We start from the raw sequence: 23,515 nt of genomic DNA, 5'->3' as shown, positions 1-23,515 counted from the left end.
ATATACTAATGCTTGGGTTCTATCCTAAAATATTAAATCATAGTCTCAGTTTTGTGACCACATGCACTTGCCACAGTTTGTGTCATCATCTAAGGTGGTAAAACGTAGGAGGAAAAATTTGGGGGTAAAGGAAGAATGCTGATACTGGTTTTTAAAAAGAAATGTCTACATTCACACCACAACTTCTAAAGAGAGTTGACTATATCAACTGAAGTTTTTAAAGAAGAAACATTTAGCCTGGGATATAGATTTTGGAACCAATAGCACACAGCTATCAGTTGAAGTCATATATTAAGGAAATTACTTAAGTGGAATATCTAGAGTGAAAAGACTACATGTCAAGGGACAGAAAACATATAATGTGGCTCACCTGATGTTTACCTCAAAGGGGGTCATGCCTGTGTGCGAGCCCCACTCATTGAGTGTAAGAAGGATCTGTGACTTGCTACTAAATAACCAATGGAATGGACATACACATATGATTGCGTGACTATATAAGATTATAGTGCTTATCTTACTGGAATCTCTTTCTCTTTACTAACTGTGAAGAAACAAATGGTCACGATAAGGAACTTCATGTATTGAGGAATTACAAATGACCTCTAGCTGCTATGCCTGCCCTCCAGCTAAGAGACAGCAAGGAATTGAGAGCTATAAAACTGAAAGGAATTAAATTCTGCCAGTAATCTGAGTGAGTTTATAAGTGGATCCTTCCCAAGTCAAGCCTCAGATGAGACCACAATCTTGTGTGTCTCTAAGCAGAAGATACATGTAAGCTATATCTGACCCATAAAAACTGAGATAACAAATGCATATTGCTTTAGGCCACTAAAGCAATGCCTACAATGTGGGAGACCCGGGTTCAATCCCTGGGTTGGGAAGATACTCTGGAGAAGGAAATGGCGACCCACTCCAGTACTCTTGCCTGGAAAATCGTATGCATGGAGAAGCCTGGTAGGCTACAGTCCATGGGGTCGCAAAGAGTCGGACACGACTGAGAGACTTCACTTTCACTTTAGGCCACTAAGAGAGTTGTAATATGATTACTCATCAGTAAATAATTAATATAATGAGTAGAAAGGATTATTGAAGGGAAAGGAACTATACTCCTGGATATAGAAAGAAAATAAGGTGAGAGTTACATTATAATGGTGGCTATAATTTAATTTTAAATACTATAGGTGATATGATATGATATGTGAACTTAAGGAAAATAATAGAATTTTGCCTTCTGGTGTATGCATTTTGTGTAATCTTACATGCAAAGTGATGGTTAGAGCACTGAAAGAACAAAGGATAGTATATTCTTCCAGTTAACAGCACCGTTTTCAGGAAATATTTCTGTGCTAGTGTTTCTCAAGTTCAGTTAAGATTGCCTGCATGTGTGACATAATTTTATGTAAGATTTGCTTTCATTATAACATTTTGTGGCTATATTGATCTAACAAAATGAAACAAAGTTGTATATAAACAGGTGGACTTGAAAGTGAAAGCCGCTCAGTCATGTCTGACCCTTTTCGACTAACAGTCCATGGAATTCTCAAGGCCAGAATACTGGAGTGGGTAGCCTTTCCCTTCTCCAGGTGATCTTACCAACCCAGGGATAGAACCCAGGTCTCCTGCATTGCAGGCAGATTCTTCACCAGCTGAGCCACTAGGGAAGCCAAAGAATATTGGAGTGGATTTAGGTTCATTCAAATAGGAGGCGCTTAAGGAAAAGAATGATCAATACTCTGGAGGAGAGTAAGAATATCAAGTGAGATAAGAATGAGTAAGTGTTCTTCAGATTTGTCAATTAAAATTTTAATAATTACTCTAACAACCAGAGCTTCAGTGGTGGTGGTGGTGGTTTAATCACTAAGTCGTGTCCGACTCTTGCGACCCCATGGACTGTAGCCTGCCAGGCTCCTCTGTCCATGGGGATTCTCCAGGCAGGAATACTGGAGTGGGTTGCCATTTCCTTCTCCAGGGGATCTTCCTGATCCACCCAGGAATCGATTCTGGGTCTCCTCACTGCAGACAGATTCTTTACTGACTGAGCTACAAGGGAAGCCCTAGTGGGAGTCCAAAGCCAGATTGCAGTAGGAGACAAAGAAGTGATAACAATCGAGTGTAAACTATTTGTTCCAGAATCTTAGCTGAGGTAAAGAGAGATGGAGAAGTAGCTAGACTGTAACATACAGTATTACTATAAGTTGACTGGTGGCCCCTAAGAGACATGTTCAAGTTCTATCCCTTGGTAGCTGTAAATGTGACCTTATTTGGAAATAAAACCTTTGCAGAAGTAACTAGGTTAGAACAAGGTCACACTACATTAGGGTTGGCACTACAAAGTAACCGGTGTCCTTAGAAGAGGAAAACGAAGCACAGGGAGAAAACCATGTGAAGACAGAGGCATATACACAGAGAGATGACAGCCATATGAAGACCAACACAAAGACTGAGTTACCCAAAGGATGCCTGGGGCTACCAGAAGGTGGAAGGGGCAAGAAGGATCCTCCTCTAGAGTCTTCAGAAGGAGCATGGCTTACTGATGCCTTAATTTCAGACTTCTAGGTTCCAGAACTGTACGGCAATCAACTACTGCTGTTTTAAGTCACCCAGTTTCTGGGTAATTTGTTATGGCAGATTTAGGCAATTAATACAAATTTAAAGAAAATCTTAGAGTGCAAGTGTCTTAAATCTGTTCATTCTGAGAATTCAAGGCAGCAAAGAAATTGAACATTCAATGAGAAAAGTAAGACTTGAAAGGAGGAATATCCTAGAGGAGACAAGAGGAAAAGATCAAGAGGAATGGCTAACATCCAGATCACTTCCTCACAAAACTACTTGAGTGACTAAAGGCAAATTCCTGGGCCCCAAAACTATGTCTAAAACTCTTGTCCCTGAGATTCTTTAATTATTATGATCTAATCACACAAACATTTAAGAAACACTGATCTACTTACTTAAATGTGGAATCTAAACAAACAAAAACTCTAAGCTCGTAGATACAGAGAACAGATTGATGGCTGCCATGGGGTGGGGGCTTAAGGGGTGAAACGGGTAAAAGGAGTCAAAAGGTACAGATATAAAATAAGTCCTGTGGGTGTAATGTACAGCATAGTGACCACAATTAATAATACTTTATTGCATAATAGAAAGTTCCTAAAAGCGATCTTAAAAGTTCTCATCACAAAAAGAAAAACCCTAAGTGTCTCTGGTGATAAAGGTTAACTAGACTTACTGAATGGGTGATCATTTCACAATAGACAGAAATATTGAATCATTATGTTGTACACCTGAAACTAATATAATGTTATATGTCAATTAGACATTAACAAAAAATTTCATTAAAAAAAATGAAACACTGATCTAGAATCCATGTAGATAAATCATGAAAATTTAGAATTTGAAGTTTTAAAATAACAATTCTGGTGTATGGGAATGGAGACCAAGATTCATATTTGAATGCACAAGGCATTAGGAACCAGATAAGATCTGGTCCCATGAAATACCGAAAATAATTTTATTTAATTTTGATTTTTCTATAGGAACACAAAACAGGTAGTGCAGAGTCACAATCTTGAAAAAGTCCCTGCTTTTAAATATAGCTTTCTGACTATAACTTCTTATTTTCCTTTTCTATATGGCATGATGGCTGTTTTATATTTGTTTTCCAAAGTGGGTTATTTTTTTGGTTTTAATTAAAGCTTCTCAATCTGTTAATTATTTCATTTTTTATTTCCCCAACCCTTTCACTATCTAGTCTCAGACTCACCTATAGGTCTGCCTTTAATTGTCTTCCTGTTCCTCATCAATGCCATATTTACTTCAAATCTATGTTATTTGTAGGTGGTAACAGCCCCTCCAGCTCTCCCAGTGGAATATAAATGTGTGCATGCTCAGTTGTTCAGTCATGTAGAACTCTCTGAACCCCATGACTGTAGCCCACCAGGCTCCTCTGTCCATGGGATTCTCTAGGCACGCATACTGGAGTGGGTTGCCATTTCCACCTCCAAAGTATCTTCCTGACCCAGGGATGACACCTACATTTCCTGTGTCTCCTACATTGGCAGGCAGATTCTTTACCACTGAGCCTCCTGGAATATAAGACCTATTCTCAAACATGGTATATTAGAAAGACCTAAGGGGTTAACTGTACTTGTAGATTCTTAGGACCTACCCTCAAAGATTCTGATTTTGCATATCTGAACACAAATATCTGCATATTTTGATATTTTGCATATCTGAATTCAAGAATCTGAATCTTCAGAAAGAATTTCATCTGATTCTAAAGTTGAATCAACATGGACATGCTTTCCAGAAACACTCCTCAAGGACTAAGAAGTATTCATTGCAAGCTCAAAATGATTATACAGTCTGAAGCAGCCAGAAATGTTAATGAGATCTTGGCAGCACTAAGAGCTATATAATATCCAGGTCAAGAAAGGTAGGTTTCTATGCCCTGCAATGGCCAAATGGAGCTTGAAATACTGTTTGATTATGTATATCGTATTTTAAGAATGTGTTACTGTGTGGTACATTTTGATCCAGTGAGGATAATTCACATCATTGATGCCTATAAGGTAAAGGGTTCAGGTCCTTGCCAGGGTGGTATTCCTATATCTTGTGGTGGCAGCTGTTTCCCAGAAACTTAAGAAATACTGTACTATACTCTTGACCTGCAACCACTCAATGAACTGTACTGTGGAGAGTTGCTTAGTTTTTAAAAAGGAATAATCAATTTACTCAATCAGCAATAAGGATACTATGACAACTAAGGATCCATCTCATGATGTCCCACAATATTTTTTCCCAGCTTTATTGTGATATAATTGACAAAGAAAGCTGTAAGATATTTAAAGTGCACATGATAATTTTATGATTTTATGTGGATTCCTTCCTTTTAAGGGAATTTCTGAGTTAAGTAACATATCCACCACCTTAAATTTTGGTAAGATCATTTAGGTTCTACTATCTTAGTAAATTTCAATTGTACAGCATAGTGTCATCAACTTTGAGTTACCTTATTAAACATTAGATCTTTGGACTTTTTTCCTCCTATCACTGAAAGTCTATACCTTTTATCAATCTCTCCCTATTTACTGCATTCCTGAAAACTACTTTTCTACTTTCTGTTTCTATGCATTTGACTTTTTTTTATTCCACATGTAAAAGATATCATGAAATATTTGTCACTGTCTGACTTATTCTATTTAGCATATTGCTCTCCAATTTTATCCACGTTGTCCATAAATGTCAGGATTTCCTTCTTAGTACTGAATTGTTGTTGTTTAGTCACTAAGTTGTATCTGACTCTTACAAATCCATGGACTGTAGCTTGCCAGGCTCCTCTGTCCATAGGATTTCCCAGTCAAGAATACTGGAGTGGGTTGGCATTTCTTTCTCCAGTGGACCTTTTTAACCCAAGGACCAAACTCACATCTCCTGCATTGACAGATGGGTTCTTTTGCCACTGAGCTACAGAAGTGAAAAGTGAAAGTGAAGTCTCTCAGTTGTGTCTGACTCTTTGTGACCTCATGGACTGTAGCCTACCAGGCTCCTCAGTCCATGGAATTCTCCAAGCAAGAATACTGGAGTTGGTTGCCATTTCCTTCTCCAGGGGATCTTCCCAACCCAGGGATCAAACCCGGGTCTCCAGCACTGCAGGCAGACACTTTACCGTCGGAGCCACCAGGGAAGCCACACTGAACTACCAGGGAAGCCCCTAATGCTGAAAAATATTCCACAAATACTTGATTCATTAATGAACACAGGTTGTTTCCATAGTTTGGCTACAGTGAATGATGCTATGATGAGCATGAGAATGCAGATATCTCTTTGAGATTAGAACTTCATATTATCCCACAATCTCTTAATGCCTTTTTATGTTTCAAGATCGCATCCAGGGCTAATACATGGGACAAGACATTTTATGGATATCCTAGGCCACTTAAAGTCCCGAGGAATCAAAAACTAAGAGCTAGAACCATATGATTTCTGATATTAATGCTTTATATATTTCCAGATCATCTCCTTTCCATCAATATCTCTCTTTCCCTTTCTTTTCTTCCTCAATTTCTGTATTTCAACTCTATTCCTCTCTCCTGGCAAATCTAAGACCTACTTTTCCAGGTTAGTGGTTTTTGACATAGCTAGCAATTAGAATTACCTGGGGGACCTTTTAACACTTCAAACATTTGAGGCACCAACCCAGAGAATGAAAACAATTCCCATAAATTTAAGACAATGAAGCATCTCTACTTACGCATCTGAAATTACTAGTCCTTCTTCCTGCTTCATTTCAAAAGGAACTTCATTCATCTTACTGTAAGAAAATACTTTTCCATTAAAGTCAGTCTTTCTTTTACCTTTAGATTAGAAAAGTGAAAGTGTTAGTCACTCAGTCATGTCTGACTTTGTGACCCCATGGATTGCAGCCCACCAGGCTTCTCTGTCTACGGAATTCTACAGGAAAGAATATTTGAGTGGATTCTCCAGGGGATCCTCCCAATCAAGGATCGAACCTGGTCTCCTGTATTTCAAGCAGATTCTTTACCATCTGAGCCATGTCTGTATCCTTCATCTAACTGCTATAATTCTCACAAACTTTTCCAGATGGCTTAGTTTCTCCCTTTCAGATGCTGGGACAGAGATGGATAAAATATATTTGGGGTGGGGATAAAAAGATATTTTTTTATTTTCCTTCAAAACATTGTACCCCAGATATGTTTCATCATTTAGATGAAAGACATAGAAATGGTAAACAAAGATTCACAAATATCCATATTGGTCATATGTTCAAGCAATCCAAGCTGTTCCATAATGAGGTTTATGTTTACTCTTGCTAAAATATTCATAGAGAAGACTGAGAGACAATTGTTAAAGAGTGTGTGGACATGTGCACTCACGTGCAAATGAACACACACAGGAATCGGGTATAAAATCTCTCTTTCCACAATAGAAAAATGTCTCAAAGATTTCATATCCTCAGAACTTCAGGATCTTTCTCAAAACAGTCTATCTAAAGAAGTTTTTAAAACATTAGCAAGCTGTTCAGAACATTTGGGCTCTGAAATAATAACTAAATGGAAGCCTTGATACATTTATAAAGTATATATTATATATCTTATCTCAATTGTCAATATTTCATTTTCTAACTTAGGCTGTGTGTAGTCACAGCTGTTGATTAGTTTGCTTTGAGAAAAACAAAACAAATAAGCTACTGACATTGCCAAATCTCTTGCAAGAATATCTTTATTATTTATTTATTATAATGGCTTCTAGCACAGAATTTTGATTATGTTAAGATAAACAAATTATTGCTGGTGTTTTTACACGATAAAAGAAAATAATAAAGGGACATTTTTAAAATTTGTCAAGTCAGATGAAAATATGTGAGAGTGGAAACAACGAAAATGAAACACATTAGCCATTGAATCTATCACATAATATTATAAATATACTTTACATTTCTTCAAAAAACACTAAGTATCATTGGTACCCCTCAGCTAACACAGTAACATAATTTTACAAATGTCCCTTTATTATTTTCTTTTATCATGTAAAAACACCAGCAATAATTTGTTTATCTTAACATAATCAAAATTCCATGCTGGAATTGTGGAAAAATATGTCTCCTGAGCAAGTTAAACTGGTATGACAGGGGAAAAAAATGTCAATATCATGTCATATTAATCAATAAAAATATCAAGATGAAGATTTTTATTCTTGTGTTTCTTTTACCCAATTCACCAAAATGTAGAGTTTAGTTCTAATTTTATGCCAGTTCCCCTCATTCTAATAATTTCTAATAAAATATTGGCAAGACCTATGAGAATCATAAAACTCTGAGTATTGAAAACATTAGAAAATAAAGCCCTAAAAATGTATTTAAATAAACTACTTAATAATAATGATTCTGCTATAGCAGCAGTTAATCAAACCTTTCCTCTAAAGTATAATTAACAGAAAAAGAGAATGAATTTGCACCCCTAGAGACCTATGGGACAAAGCATGTTGTTGTAATCCAAGCAAACATATTATTAAGTTTAGTACTAAAGGTAAGAAACAATAATAATTTTACACAATAATAAATAAACTTTAATAAAAATGGACAAAAAATTAAATTCATCTGTTCTCAAGTTATCTAGCAATTTTAATAGTCTTAAATACTACCTCAGGATAAGAAACATATATTTAAGAAATGCCAATATTCAAAAATCTCAAAGCACTGAGGGCAGGATTTACTCAGAAATGATATTATTATACATTTTCAACAAGATAAAAAGAGTTCTTAGATGTAAGACCTGTAGGAAAATGCAAGATTCAAACAAGACAAAATATTCACTATGTGAAGGTGATAAAGAATAATGGTGTATAGACATTTTTCCAAAAAAGATATACAGATGACAAATTAGTACATGAAAAAGTGTGCAACATATCTAATTATCAGAAAAATGCAAATCAAAACCACAAGGAGGTATCACCTCATACATGTTAGAATAGTTTCTATCAAAAAGACAAGATAACAAGTGTTGGTGAGAATATGGAGAAAATAAATCCTTATGCACAGTTGATACAGCCACTTTGGAAAACAGTATGGAGGTTCATTAAGAAATTAAAAAGAGAACTGCCTTACAGGCCAGCAATTCCACTTCTGGGCATATATACAAAGGAGATGAACACAGGAACGTGAAAAGATAGCTTCATTCCCATATTCATTGCAGCATTATTCACAACAGTTGAGATATGGAATAGACGTAAGGGTTAGTTGATGGATAAATAGATAACACAGGTATGTTATATACATACAATGGAATATTATTCAACCATGAGAAAGAAGGAAATTCTGCCATTTGCAATAATATGGGTGGACTTTAAGAACATTATGCTAAGTGAAATGTCAGAGCAATAGAAAATAATATATGATGTCACTTATTTGTACAATATTAAAGGGGGGATATGGAAAAAATAGGGAAACACTGGTCAAAGGGCACAAACTTCCAATTTTAAGACAAATGAGTTCTAATATGCAGCATGATGATTATAGTTAATAAACTGTATTATGAAATTGAAAGATGCTAAGACAGTAGATCTTATATATTCCTACCACAGAAAAAGAAATGGTAATTATGTGAAAAGATGAAGGTATTAAAGCTATAGTAGTAATCATTTTGCATTATGTTTATCAAATCAACATACTTATGTGGTAAACATGAAAATGTTATATATCAATTATATCTCAATACAACTGAAAAATACACAATGAATTAGCTTGACTTTTAGGTGAATTATAAAATGTTTAAATCAAGAGAATACAAGATCTAGCCTAAATGTTTTGAAAGGGCTGCTACTGCTGCTTCTAAGTCGCTTCAGTCGTGTCTGACCCTGTGAAAGGGCTAGAGAGTAAATTGAAAAGGGAATGCACTATTCTAAATATCAGACAAGAGATGAACGACAAACCATGAAATTCTACTCCTGTTTGCAACACAGATAAAGTGTAAAAACTATGTCCTGTGAGATAAATTACCTAAAGTTTAAACTGTCTTAACACTAGCTCAGTCTCATATACCAGGTACTACCACAAACTAATTTAACTATTATTTCCACAGATAGCATGCATTCACATGTTCCAAACATAAGACTATGGACAGTTTCACCAACTCAAATAGATTATAAATCCTGACCAACCTTCACCCAGACCTCATTTATCAGATCTATCCTGAAACCAGACTATTAATCCCAGCCCCATAAATTCTATGTGACATTTCCTTAACTTTCCCTCTGTAAAGATGGGTGTTATCCCCTACTCAGCAAGTTTAACACATCTAGCTTTATATGATCCACAGGTCTGCCTTGTGGTCTTGGTATTGTAATATTATGTAAAGATATCAGGACCATATATAACTTTACACCAGTGACTTGTGATTTTTCCCTTGTAATTTAAATTTAGGCACCCTCCCTGTGGGGCTTCCCAGATGGCACTAGTGGTAAAGAACCCGCCTGCCAATGCAGGAGAGGTTAGAGTTGTGGATTTGATCTCTGGGTTGGGAAGTTTCCTGGATCAGGAAGAGCCCTTGGAAAAGGGCATGGCAACCTACTCCAGTATTCTTTCCTGGAGAATCCCCATGGACTGAGGAGCCTGGTGAGCTATAGTTCACTGGGTCGCAAAGAGTTGGACATGACTGAAGTGACTAACATGCACACTGTCCCTGTATTAATTGACTCATGCTGCTATAGACAACACGAATCGGGTGGCTTAGACAACAGAAATTTATTTTCTCATACTTCTGAGGGCTAAATGTCCAAGATCAGAGCACTAGCATTGTGGAATTCTCGTGAGAACTCAGCAGGTCTAATAAATCCTGGCTTGCTGTGTCCTCACATGGTAGAGAGACAGAGGCGGGGGTGGGGTGAGAAGGACAGCCCTATGGTATGTCTTCTCATTCTTATAAAGACACAATTACTATTGGATCTGAGCCCCACCTTTAATTTAGTCTTAATTACTTTCTTACTCCAAATATAGTCATACATGGATGGGGTTAGGGCTTTAACATATGAACCTGGGGGTGGGGACACATATTCATATATAACATTTACATATGATATTCTACTCCTGTTTCCCCTAAATCCAGATCCTAACATGTAACATATTTGTTCTATTCCAACAGCCTCAAAAGTCTTAACTCATTTCAGCATCAACTCTAAGTCTAAAATCCAATATAAAAGGGATGTGAGTGAGACATCCCAGGGGGAAAAATTCTTCTCCAGCTGTGAACCAGTGAAACTAGACAAGTTCTGTGCTTCCAAAATACAATAGCAGGACAGGCATAAGATAAAGGATAAAAGACCCCATTCTAAATGGGAAAAATTGGGTGATGGTCTCAAGTAAGTTTAAATTTAAAAGCCAAACTGCATTAAATCCTGAGGCTAAAAATAATCTTTTTATTTGTTTTTATTTATTTTAATTGGAGGCTAATTACAATATTGTAGTGGTTTTCCCCATACATTGACATCAATCAGCCATGGGTATACATGTGTTCCCCATTCTGAACTCCCCTCCCCATCCCATCCTCAGGGGCATCCCAGAGCATCAGCCCTGAGCACCCTGTCTCATGCATCGAACCTGGATGGGCAATCTATTTCACATATGATAATATACATGTTTCAATGCTATTCTCTCAAATCATCCCACCCTTGCCTTCTCCCACAGAGTCCAAAAGTCTGTTCTTTACATCTGTGTCTCTTTTGCTATCTCGCAGATAGGGTCATCATTACTATCTTTCTAAATCCCATACATATGAGTTAATATACTGTATTGGTGTTTTCCTTTCTGACTTACTTCACTCAGTCTTTTCCACCTCATTAGGTGATTCAAATGCATTCTTTTTAATAGCTGAGTAATATTCCATTGTGTATATTACCACTGCATTCTTATCCATTCATCTGCCAATGGGCATCTAGGTTGCTTCCATGTTCTGGCTATTGTAAACAGTTCTGTGATGAACACTGGAGTACACATGTCTCTTTCAATTCTAGTTTCCCCGGTGTGTATGCCCAGCAGTGGGATTGCTGGGTCATATGGCAGTTCTATTTCCAGTTTTTTAAGGAATCTCCACACTGTTCTCCATAGTGGCTGTACTAGTTTGCATTCCCACCAACAGTATAAGAGGGTTCCCTTTTCTCCACACCCTCTCCAGCAATTTTTGTTTGTAGACTTGATAGCAGTCATTCTGACAGGCATGAAATAGTACTTCACTGTGGTTTTGATTTGCATTTCTCTGATAATGAGTGATGTTGAGCATCTTTTCATGTGTTTGTTAGCCATCTGTATGTCTTCGGAGAAATGTCTGTTTAATTCTTTGGCCCATTTTTTATTGGGTTGTTTATTTTTCTAGAGTTGAGCTGCAGGAGCTGCTTGTATATTTTTGAGATTAATGCTTTGTCAGTTGCTTCATTTGCTATTATTTCCTCTCATTCTGAAGGCTGTCTTTTCATCTTGCTTATAGTTTCCTTCATTGTGTGACCTTTTAATTAGGTCCCATTTGTTTATTTTTGCTTTTATTTCCATTACTCTGGGAGGTGGGTCATAGAGGATCCTGCTATGATTTATGTCAGAGAGTGTTTTGCCTATGTTATCCTCTAGGAGTTTTATAGTTTCTGGTCTTATGTTTAGATCTTTCATCCATTTTGAGTTTATTTTGGTGTATGGTGTTAGAAAGTGTTCTAGTTTCATTCTTTTACAAGTGGTTGACCAGTTTTCCCAGCACCACTTGTTAACGAGATTGTCTTTTCTTCCTTGTATATTCTTGCCTCCTTTGTCGAAGATAAGGTGTCCATAGGTGCATGGATTTATCTCTGGGTTTTCTATTTTGTTCCATTGATCTATATTTCTGTCTTTGTGCCAGTACCATATTGTCTTGATGACTGCAGCTTTGTAGTATAGTCTGAAGTCTGGTAGGCTGATTCCTCCAGTTCCATTCTTCTTTCTCAAGATTGCTTTAGCTATTTGAGGTTTTTTGTGTTTCCATACAAATTGTGAACTTATTTGTTCTAGTTCTCTGAAAAATACTGTTGGTACCTTTATAGGGATTGCATTGAAACTATAGATTGCTTTGGGTAGTATACTCATTTTCACTATATTGATGATTCCGATCCATGAAAGTGGTATATTTCTCCATTTGTGTCATCTTTGATTTCTTTCATCAGTGTTTTATAGTTTTCTATATATATAGGTCTTTTGTTTCTTTAGGTAGATTTATTCCTAAGTATTTTATTCTTTTGGTTGCAATGGTGAATGGAATTGTTTCCTTAATTTCTCTTTTGGTTCTCTTATTGTTAGTGTATAGGAATGCAAGGGATTTCTTTGGGTTAATTTTATATCCTGCAACTTTACTATATTCATTGATTAGCTCTAGTAATTTTCTGGTGGACTCTTTAGGCTTTTCTATGTAGAGGATCATGTCATCTGCAAACAGTGAGAGTTTTACTTCTTCTTTTCCAATATGGATTCCTTTTCTTTCTTTTTCTTCCCTGATAGCTATGGCTAAAACTTCCAAAACTATGTTGAATAGTAGTGGTGAGAGTGGGCACCCTTGTCTTGTTCCTGACTTTAGGGGAAATGCTTTCAATTTTCCACCATTGAGGATAATGCTTGCTGTGGTAAAATAATCATCTTTGTCAAACTCTCCAGCCCACTAGATTGGCGGCACCACCCTAATGGTTCTGTGGGGAGGCCCTGTCCCTTCAGCTTAGTAGGGTGGCCCACTTACTAGGTGCTGGGCTTTGGCCTTGACCCCTCAGGGGGGGCAATATCACAGGGTGGTGAAATTTTGGCACCCCAAAATGGAAGAGGCTCTACTCTTTAAAACCAATAGGAATTAGTCCTGCACCACGAGTTTGTGTTAAGATGGGCGGTTCTGCAGATAGCTTATTTGCCTTGGGGTCATTCTTCCCTTGGAGAAGGCAATGGCACCCCACTCCAGTACTCTTGCCTGGAAAATCCCATGGACGGAGGAGCCTGGTGGGCTGCAGTCCATGGGGTCGCTAAGAGTCGGACACAGTTGAGTGACTTCACTTTCACTTTTCACTTTCATGCATTGGAGAAGGCAATGGCAACCCACTCCAGTGTTCTTGCCTGGAGAATCCCAGGGATGGGGGAGCCTGGTGGGCTGCCGTCTATGGGGTCACAGAGTCGGACACGACTGAAGTGACTTAGCAGCATTCTTCCCTTCTCTTGAAAGAAGCATGTTCATAGCGAAAGAGCCTATTGTGCCACCCTGCAGCATCTAAGAAGTTTGACAGCCTTCCTTCCTTTTGTCCATATCCTCCTCCTTCAGTTCAGACTGGTAGTGTTTCTACTGGTAGAATCCCATAATCTCTTTATTAAGAGATAGTATAGGTATAACTTTGGTGTTCTCAGAACATGCTTTCCCATTTTGTTCAATAACGAGAAGCTGAGAATTTTCCAAATCTTTAAGTTCTGATCCCTTCTGTGCTTCACTCTTGCTCCTGTAATTCATCTCTTTCCTCTCACAATTTACTGTATGCATTTAGGAGACCCCAGGCAGCACCTTCAACATCTTGTTTAGATATCTCTTCAGCTAAATATCCAACTTCACCATTTTACCCTCCAAAAAACATAAGAACAATTCAGCCATGTTTCTTGACACTTTTTATCAATGGATTACCTTTTCTCCACTGTCCAACAGTGTATTATTCATTTCTGTCTGAGACCACATCAGAATGGACTTTAATGTCCATATTCTATCAACATTTTGTTCTTAATTATTTATGTATTCTCTATATAGACAGAAGCTTTCTCTCCAGCTCTCCTCTTTCTTCTTTTGTTTGGTTCCTGAGCCTTCACCAGAATCATATTTAATGTCCATATTTCTGGACATTATGATGAAATAAATATCATTCTAGACTGATGAAATAAAATTCATACTTAATGGCAAGAAAATAATTAAACATATTTTTTTCCTCTGTACATTTGGGCCTCCTCTATCCCCTTAGTTTGCATTTTTCATCAGAATTAACCAGATCTCCTTAGGAAGTAACAGTCCTGCTTAATCCTGTACAGGGTCCTTATGACCCACCACTTGATTTGTTTGCACAAATTTGCATTGTGTAAACTGTCAAGTCATTTTATGTATCACTCTTTGTCTTAAAAAACGTATATAACTGTATTTTGACTTCTATCAGGCAGAATAGTGCTCAGAGCTTTCTAAAAGACTGTCTACAGGATTATAACCCTCAGTTTGATTTAATAAAATTTTCTAATTCTTCTCAGATTGACTATTAATTAATATTTAATCCATATTACCAACAGTCCCCTCACAACAATATAGCTCTTTCTAAACTTCAGTCTATAACATTTCCAATATCAAAGGGTGCTAGTTCCCCTATGGTGAGTTTTTATCCAAGATCCAAACCCAAACTTCAAGGTTGGTAAACTCAGTTCCTCAGAGTTTGGGATGTGCTTCAGCACAAGTTTTGGTGACTAACTAGATTCCACTCTCTAGTTCTGATTATCTCTGCTGCCTCCTATATGCTTTTCTCAGCTCTGCAGACTTCTTGATTTAGAAATTCTCTTTGCATCGGATCCAGAAAGATACAAATTTTAATACAGGTTCATAGATACATTCTTTTCTTCTTTAACATTTTTTATCTTAGAAATAATTATCTTAGAATAATATCTTAAATAATATCTTAAATAATATTATCTTAAACAATATCTTAGAAACGCTGGACTGGAAGAAACACAAGCTGGAATCAAAATTGATGGGAGAAATATCAATAACCTCAGATACGCAGATGACACCACCCTTATGGCAGAAAGTGAAGAGGAACTCAAAAGCCTCTTGATGAAAGTGAAAGTAGAGAGTGAAAAAGTTGGCTTAAAGCTCAACATTCAGAAAACGAAGATCATGGCATCTGGTCCTACCACTTCATGGGAAATAGATGGGGAAAAAGTGGAAACAGTGTCAGACTTTATTTTTCTGGGCTCCAAAATCACTGCAGATGGTGACTGCAGCCATGAAATTAAAAGACGCTTACTCCTTGGAAGGAAAGTTATGACCAACCTAGATAGCATATTCAAAAGCAGAGACATTACTTTGCCAACAAAGGTTCATCTAGTCAAGGCTATGGTTTTTCCTGTGGTCATGTATGGATGTGAGAGTTGGACTGTGAAGAAGGCTGAGTGCCGAAGAATTGATGCTTTTGAACTGTGGTGTTGGAGAAGACTCTTGAGAGTCCCTTGGACTGCAAGGAGATCCAACCAGTCCATTCTGAAGGAGATCAGCCCTGGGTGTTCATTGGAAGGACTGATGCTAAAGCTGAAACTCCAGTACTTTGGCCACCTCACGCGAAGAGTTGACTCATTGGAAAAGACTCTGATGCTGGGAGGGATTGGGGGCAGGAGGAGAAGGGGACGACAGAGGATGAGATGGCTGGATGGCATCACTGACTCGACGGATGTGAGTCTGAGTGAACTCCAGGAGTTGGTGATGGACAAGGAGGCCTGGCGTGCTGCGATTCATGGGGTCGCAAAGAGTCAGACACGATTGAGCGACTGATCTGATCTGATCTTAGAAATAATCAATGTTTTAAATTCTATTATAAAATTTAGGACATTCAAATTTTTAAACTAATTTGTTTGAACTTAATCTTTTCAAATAGAAATATTCATAAGTATTAGCAAAAATGTCAAGATTAAAACCTGTCCATCGAATCTTGCATATGAAACATCAGTGAGGCAATCTTTCTCCAGGAAAAGGTAAGAGAAAAAGACAGAGAAAGAAAATTCCCAAAGATATCCAAAACTCGATTCAAAAATTGTCTTTGGAATTAGCAGAAAGTATTTTGATAAAGGAAACACATTTGGGTTTAGTAAATATGACATATTAGAGAAAGCAGCCTGAATATACACTCCTCAAATTACAAGGATTAAAATATATTTAACATGTCTGAAATGAAACTGATAAAGTTTTATGAGGTTTGTATTTTTACATGTACTAGTCAATTTATTTCACATACTCAGCTAAACTGATAGTAAAAAGTTTGTTTCTCTGTTACAGCGAATCAGAATGCAAAAATTATATTCACCCAGATGAGGCTGACTGATTTCTTTAGTCTTAAACTGAATCTTTAACTACCACTATGAACTCATCAAAAATATATTGAATAAAAAATAAATCCTACACTGAATGCTTTCATTAATGCCTTAATATTTTTGGTGTCATAAATATGGCTCCTACCAATTTTCTGTCACTGTTCATTAGGCAAGTAATTCTCCTTTTCTTCTATTTACATTTTTTCTTAATTCACCACACTTCTAAAATATAAGCGGGTGGACATTTGTTTCAGGAAGAAAAGTTAGGCAGTGAATGAAAATTTTATTAGCTAAGTAGAAATTAAGAAACATTATTCAGATAAAGTTTCATCCTAAAAAGAAAATACATTCATTGCTAGTACTGATAATCTTTCATTGGCAAGAGATTTCAGAAGCACTTTTGAGATGCGAACTGTAGAGCTAAGGACAGTGAATAAATACTTAAGGGAGGTGGTGTAATATACTGGTGTTAGAAACAGACTTGATTTTGAGCTGCATTTCTGCCAATATTAGCTGTGTGATCTTGAGAAACTGACATAAAACCTTTGCATCTTTGTTTCCTTATCTTTAAGACAGAGGGAATGGTTATGATAGTTTTCAATTTTGTATTCTAGTGTCTATTTCTACACTCTTTAATGAACATACTGTGATATACCTATCAATTTATTTTCCCCCTTGGTCTATATGAAAGCAAGTGATCTGTTATCACTCCATTTCTGGATATCCTGATTAGCTTAAATCAGCAGCATATTCTACTGGTTATAGTGATTAGCTCAGGATGGGTAGATACACAGCTCATCTGAGGAGATACTCTCTGAGACTTCTTGGAATGAAGCCTTCCTGTATTTCCAATTTGTTTTCTCTATAAACTGCAACAATCCTGCAACAGAAAGGGAGCCACTACCAGGAGTCTACCTAGATAACATATAGCCAAGAGACATATCCTTGCCCATGTGGGCCCAGCCAAGTTATGTTGTAAACTTTGTTGTTTAATCCAATTTTATTTAATTTTCTATGAAGGACTTAATTGCAAACTAAGGACTTATGACTAATTGTTTCCTAATGGTTATTGTGAGGATTAAGTAATGTGATACAAGTAAATCACTTAACAATACTTGGCACCTAGTGCTCTCTTAATAATACACATCTAAGGATGAATGACATGTGAACAGCTTAGACAATAAAAAGAGCTTCCATAATTTCTACCAACAGTAATTCTTCCCCAGCATGCATTTAATTTTAATTCAATTCGTCAAGTACATATTAATTTATTCATTAACTCAATCAATATTAGGGAATTCATTATAAACAAGGCATTGTGCCCAGGACTGTTGGTTATACTGAGAAATATAATAATGGTTACTTCAGTACTGTAGCTGATAGAAAGAAACCAATACTTTAGTGAATTTAATAATTTATAATCTCCCAAAGAAACAAGCATTTTGATAACTGTATAAACAGTATGAGATCATGTGCCAAATTGTGTGGTACCTAGGCAGACAAGTATCATATATAATCCACTAAAGTAAAAAAAAAAAAAAAAAAGTATAAAAATACTAAAATACTAAAAACAGATCTAATATACTGTAGAGAAAACTCTTGGTTATTAAATTTTATTAGCTAAGATAATAAAGACTAAGTACGTGAGAAACAAAATCTAATATTCCAAATACATAATTTCTATTTCCTTCCCTTTAGTGCTTATTTTGTGATATTTATGTTATTTCTGCTTAAAAATTCTTCGGGGTTGTTAGTCTTGCTTGAACACACCAAAATTTTGCTATACTAGAGTCCCTCGGGCTCTACATTTTCAGCAAACAGTGACAAGACAGGACTCTTCAGGTATTTCCAATAAAGAACACTTCTGGAAAGAGTTCAAAAAAAATTCAGGGAGAGGATAAGAGAATTTCAGTGATAGAAGTAACTTTGGAGGTTATATATCCAGCTCTCTACTCAAATTATTTACAGTGAATTTCAGAAAATAACAGTTATTAAAATAATTTCTTAGTATACAAAGAGAGAACAATAAGATTAGACTTCAGAAATGTGAGAGAAACATCTTAGACAGAAAGAATGATGTGTAAATAATCTTTTAAAAATGACATGAGATGTCCTCTATAAAAATCTGATAATAACTCGCAACTTTTATCCAAGGGCAAAAAAGGAAAACAAAACAAAACAAAACTCAACTTCTTCCTTGTCTTCCCTTTAAAATACTCCCACAACTGTTAAAAGGTTATGATAATGATTCATGAAAGAACGTGCTTGGGTCTCTGTGCTAGACACAAGAGTAGAATGAATATGTATAACATAAGTCACACTGCTGGCTGGTAAATGAGAGGGACTGAAGAGAGGGGGATTGATTGAGGTCACAGAAAACCTGAGGAGATGCACTTAGATGCTCTGCTGAGTATGAATTGTGTTCATAGCCTAAGGGTGCGAGTGAGTGTGGATCCACTGGTCTGCTTCTAAGAACTCTGTTCATTTGTTTTGTTTTGCTTTGTTTTGTTTTGGCCATAGGGTCTCAAGTCTCAGGATCCTATTATAGAACTCTTATTAGAGAAGGTTTTTGTTTTTTTTTTTTCTCTCTCTCTCTCTCTTTTCAGCCTCTTAGGGTCAAAAGAAAAACTCTTTTCTCCTTTACGGGAACACCTGTTAGTTGAATTTTACCTTCTTTCTTGACGCCAGCTTTTCATTTCAGGCACTTTTATTTACTGCTGCTGCTAAGTCATTTCAGTTGTGTCTGACTCTGTGCGACCCCAGAGACAGCAGCCCACCAGGCCCCCCCATCCCTGGGATTCTCCAGGCAAGAACACTGGAGTGGGTTGCTATTTCCTTCTCCAATGCAGGAAAGTGAAAAGCGAAAGGGAAGTCACTCAGTCATGCCCAACTCTTAGCAACCCCATGGACTGCAGCCTCCCGGGCTCCTCCATCCATGGGATTTTCCAGGCAAGAACACTGGAGTGGGGTGCTATTGCCGATGTTCTAATTTTTCATATCCTGCAAGACTTTCTGTATTTCCATATACTTGTTACAACATGGAAGAGTATCAGCCTCCCCCCTTCCCAGTTCCATTGCATCTATTCTAGAATTCTGTATTTCCCATGCTGGTTCCAGATTAAGCCCTGATTAAAATCCCCAATCACACCTGAGAAGTAATTGTGAAACTATACTGTAAATTTATGCTAATTGCTATAGACTGAATGCATTTGTGTTCTCCCATAAATTCATAGGTTAACGACCTATTCTTCAGTGGAACAGTATTTGGAGGTGTGGCCTTTGGGCAGAGATTAGGTTTAGATGAGGTCATGAGGGTGGAGTTCCCATGATGGAATTGGTGCCCTTACAAAAGTAGGAAGAGACAAGAGTTCTTTGTTCTCCATGTAAAGATACAGTAAGAAGGTTGCTGCATGCAAACTGGAAGCTCTTCCCCACCTCCAGAACTGTAAGAAATGTATTTGTTTTTTTAGCCATCTAATTTATGATATTTCATTATAGCAGCCCCAGTTGACTAAGGCATTTGTTTAAAAAAAAATCTCTGTTACAAAAAATATAGACTTATATACAGTCTTTTTAAAGCATAACTGCCTAATCTTGGCCAGTTCTCAAGAAGAATTGAAGATTATGTGAAGGTGAAGAGGGACAGACAAGTATGAGTTCAAATCTAGACTCTTATTTATCAGTTTTGGAATACTTTATCAGAATTATTTTACTTCTCAGAGTTTTAGTTAATGCATTTCTAAAACATATTTATAACATCCACAAAGTTGAGGGGATCTGATTACTGAGTTGAGGCTGACCCACTGATTAATGTGATTACTTCTCTATGGCTTGCTTGAAAGCTTCTTTCTCCTTTACAGCTCAAGTAGGTACCCTTTTGAGTTTGGGTTTCCCATTAAAAACATCCTTCCAGATGGAGGCAAACTATTTTTAGGTTAAGTGTTCTTTAAAATATTTTTTGAGTGTGTATGTATATGACAAGGACTCTTCTAGGTCTTTGTGATTCATTCGTAAATACTACAGAAAAAGAACCCTTGCTAAAATGTTTGAATTTTATATTTAAATAGTTACTCCCTTTTCTAGCACCCCAAGTATATAATTTCTAAATATACCATATAAATTTATTATATACTCTATAAATGTGCTTGAGGATAAAATGTGACCATCTTTGCATTATTATACTTATATACCATCAGTAAATATTGATTCACTCTATGTAAAGTCACAGGTTTTTAGAAAATATTCAACTTCTAGAAATTTTTATCTGTATATGAAATGTCTTAATTTGAATTTCTATAGAAGAAGACCCTGAGAAAAGGATTTGAGTGCAGACAGTCCCTGATTTATAAAGGTATGACTTAGGATTCTTTCACTTTACAATAGCAGGAAAGCAGTAAAAATCATTCTTAAATTTTTGAATTTTTATCTTTCCCTGGGTTGGTGATATGTGGTACCTTACTCTGTAGTAATGCTGGGCAGTAGCAGTGATCCACGAATCCCAGTCAGTCACATGATCATGAAGGTAAACAATTGATTCACGTGTGTGTGTGTGCACGCACACACGCGCATGCATGTGTCCATGCTCAGTTAGGTAGGACTCTTAGCAACACCACGGACTGTAGCCAACCAGGCTCTCTTTCCAAGGAATTTTTCAGGCAAGAATACTAGAGGAGGTTGCCATTTCTTACTCCAGGGGATCTTCCCAACCCAGGGATCAAACCCATGTCTCCTGCATCCCCTGCATTGGCAGGTGGATTCTTTACCACTAAGCCACCTGGGAAGTCCAAACCGATACACTTACAATCACTCTAGGGATACACAACCACTTTGTTTTTAACTTTCAGCATAGTATTCAATAAGGTAATGAGCTATTCAATATTTTACTAAAAAATAGGCTTTGCATTAGATAATTTTTCCAGAATATAGGCTAATGTAAGTGTTCTGAGCATGCCTACAGTACTCTAGGCTGTGTTATAATGTTTGGCAGTTTAGGTGTATTAAAAGCATTTTTGACATGATATTTCAATTTACAGTGGGTTTATAGGAATGTAAACCACTGTAGGTTAAGAAAGATCATGAATAGTTTATTGAGGGAGCTAACACTAAAAATGCCATCATGGAAGAGAAGTGACACAGGGAAGAAAAAAGAAAACTAAAATTTATAGGGTACATTTTCAAACATATCACCAAGTTGGACAACTGGAGCTTAATCCCACCAGGAAGCTCGAGGCACCAGTGTGAAATGAACATCTCAGAGGTATTCTGCTCAAGAGGTTAAGAAGCTTGCTTATTTACCCAACTTCTGTGAGTATAATAATTGTTTGAGGGCTTTCCCTACAGAGAATTAATTCCCTAGGGTTTTGCATCTACCTCAACTCTGGCAAAGATGCTGGCTGGGAGTTGGATCTATAAGCACAGAAATGGTAACTTATCAAGGGGATATGGGCAGGACACCAACAGTGTGCATTGTATGAATCTTAGAGAAAACTCCTTGTAAGGGAGGAATAACCATGACAGAGTTGTTGTTCAGTCGTGTCTGACACTTTGCGACCCCATGGACTGCAGCACACCAGGCTTCCCTGTCCTACCCTATCACCTGGAGCTTGCTCAAATTCATGTTCATTGAGTCTGTGATGCCATCCAACCATCTCATCTTGTCATCACCTTAGCTTCCTGCCTTCAATCATTACCAGAATCAGGGTCTTTTCTAATGAGTTGGTTCTTCGCATCAGATGGTGAAAGTATTGAAGCTTCAGCTTCAGCATCAGTCCTTCCAGTAAATATTCAAGACTGATTTCCTTTAGGATTGAATGGTTTAACCTCCTTGCAAACCAGTCCCTTGAAGTCTAAGGGACTCTCAACAGTCTTCCCCAACACCACAGTTCAAAAGCATTAATTCTTCAATGGTCAGCCTTCTTTATAGGCCATCTCTCACATCCATACATGACTACTGGAAAAACCATAGCTTTGACTAGATGGACTTTTGTTGGCAAGGTAATGTCTCTGATTTTTCATACACTGTCTAGTTTTTGTCATAGCTTTTGTCCAAGAAACAAGCATCTTTTACTTTTGTGGCTGAAGTCACCATCTGCAGTGATTTTGGAGCCCAAGAAAATAAAGTTTCTCACTGTTTTCAATGTTTCCCCATCTATTTGCTATGAGGTGATGGGACTGGATGCCATGATCTTCATTTTTTGAATGTTGAGTTTGAAGCCAGCTTTCTGTCTCTCCTCTTTCACCTTCATCAAGAGTCTCTTTAGTTCCTCTTTGCTTTCTGGCATAAGGTGGTGTCATCTGCATATCTGAGGTTTTTGATATTTCTCCTGTCAATCTTAATTCCAGCTTGGGCTTCATCCAGCCTGGCATTTCTCATGATGTGCTTTGCATATAAGTTAAATAAGCAATATACAGCCTTGACATACTCTTTTCCCAATTTGGAACCATTGTGCCATGCTTGGGGCTAACTGTTGCTTCTTGACCTGCATACAGGTTTCTCAGGAGGCAGGAAAAGTGGTCCTGTATTCCCAGCTCTCTAAGAATTTTCCAGATTGTTGTGATCCACATAGTCACAGCCTTTAGTGTAGTCAACGAAGCATAAGTAGATACTTTCTGGAAGTTTCTTGCTTTTTCAATGATCCAACAGATGTTGGCAATTTGATCTCTGGTTCCTCTGGCTTTTCTAAATCCAGTTTGAACATCTGGGGGTCTTCAATTCACATACTGTTGAAGCCTGGCTTGGATAATTTTGAGCATTACTTTACTAGCGTGTGAGATAAGTGTACTTGTGTGGTAGTTTGAGCATTCTTTGGCATTGCCTTTCTTTGAGATTGGAATAAAAACTGACCTTTTCCAGGCCTGTGGCCACTGCTGAGTTTTCCAAATTTGCTGGCATACTGAGTGCAGCATTTTCAC

At 37.2% G+C, this 23,515-nt stretch overlaps 1 protein-coding gene across 23 annotated transcripts in view; it reads right to left on the bottom strand.

Annotated features, from left to right (window-relative positions):
- The window catches only part of CCSER1 (coiled-coil serine rich protein 1), a 1,487,998-nt gene that overhangs the window by 584,882 nt on the left and 879,601 nt on the right, over positions 1-23,515 (bottom strand). The window contains exon 10 of one of the 23 annotated variants that reach the window (XR_015165661.1): positions 6,251-6,310. The exons of the other annotated variants lie outside the window; for them this stretch is intronic. The gene's annotated coding sequence lies outside the window, so the exon portion shown is untranslated. The remainder of the gene's footprint in view (positions 1-6,250; positions 6,311-23,515) is intronic. 23 annotated transcript variants of the gene reach the window in all.

Source organism: Bos grunniens, chromosome 6 (genome assembly GCF_055505025.1).
Source record: "Bos grunniens cultivar Pamir isolate PY7600 chromosome 6, Bosgru_T2T1.0, whole genome shotgun sequence".
In the NCBI taxonomy this organism is placed as follows: domain Eukaryota; kingdom Metazoa; phylum Chordata; class Mammalia; order Artiodactyla; family Bovidae; genus Bos; species Bos grunniens.
The sequence above is the reverse complement of the archived record's forward strand: the minus strand, read 5'-3'. Positions and strand labels throughout refer to the sequence as shown.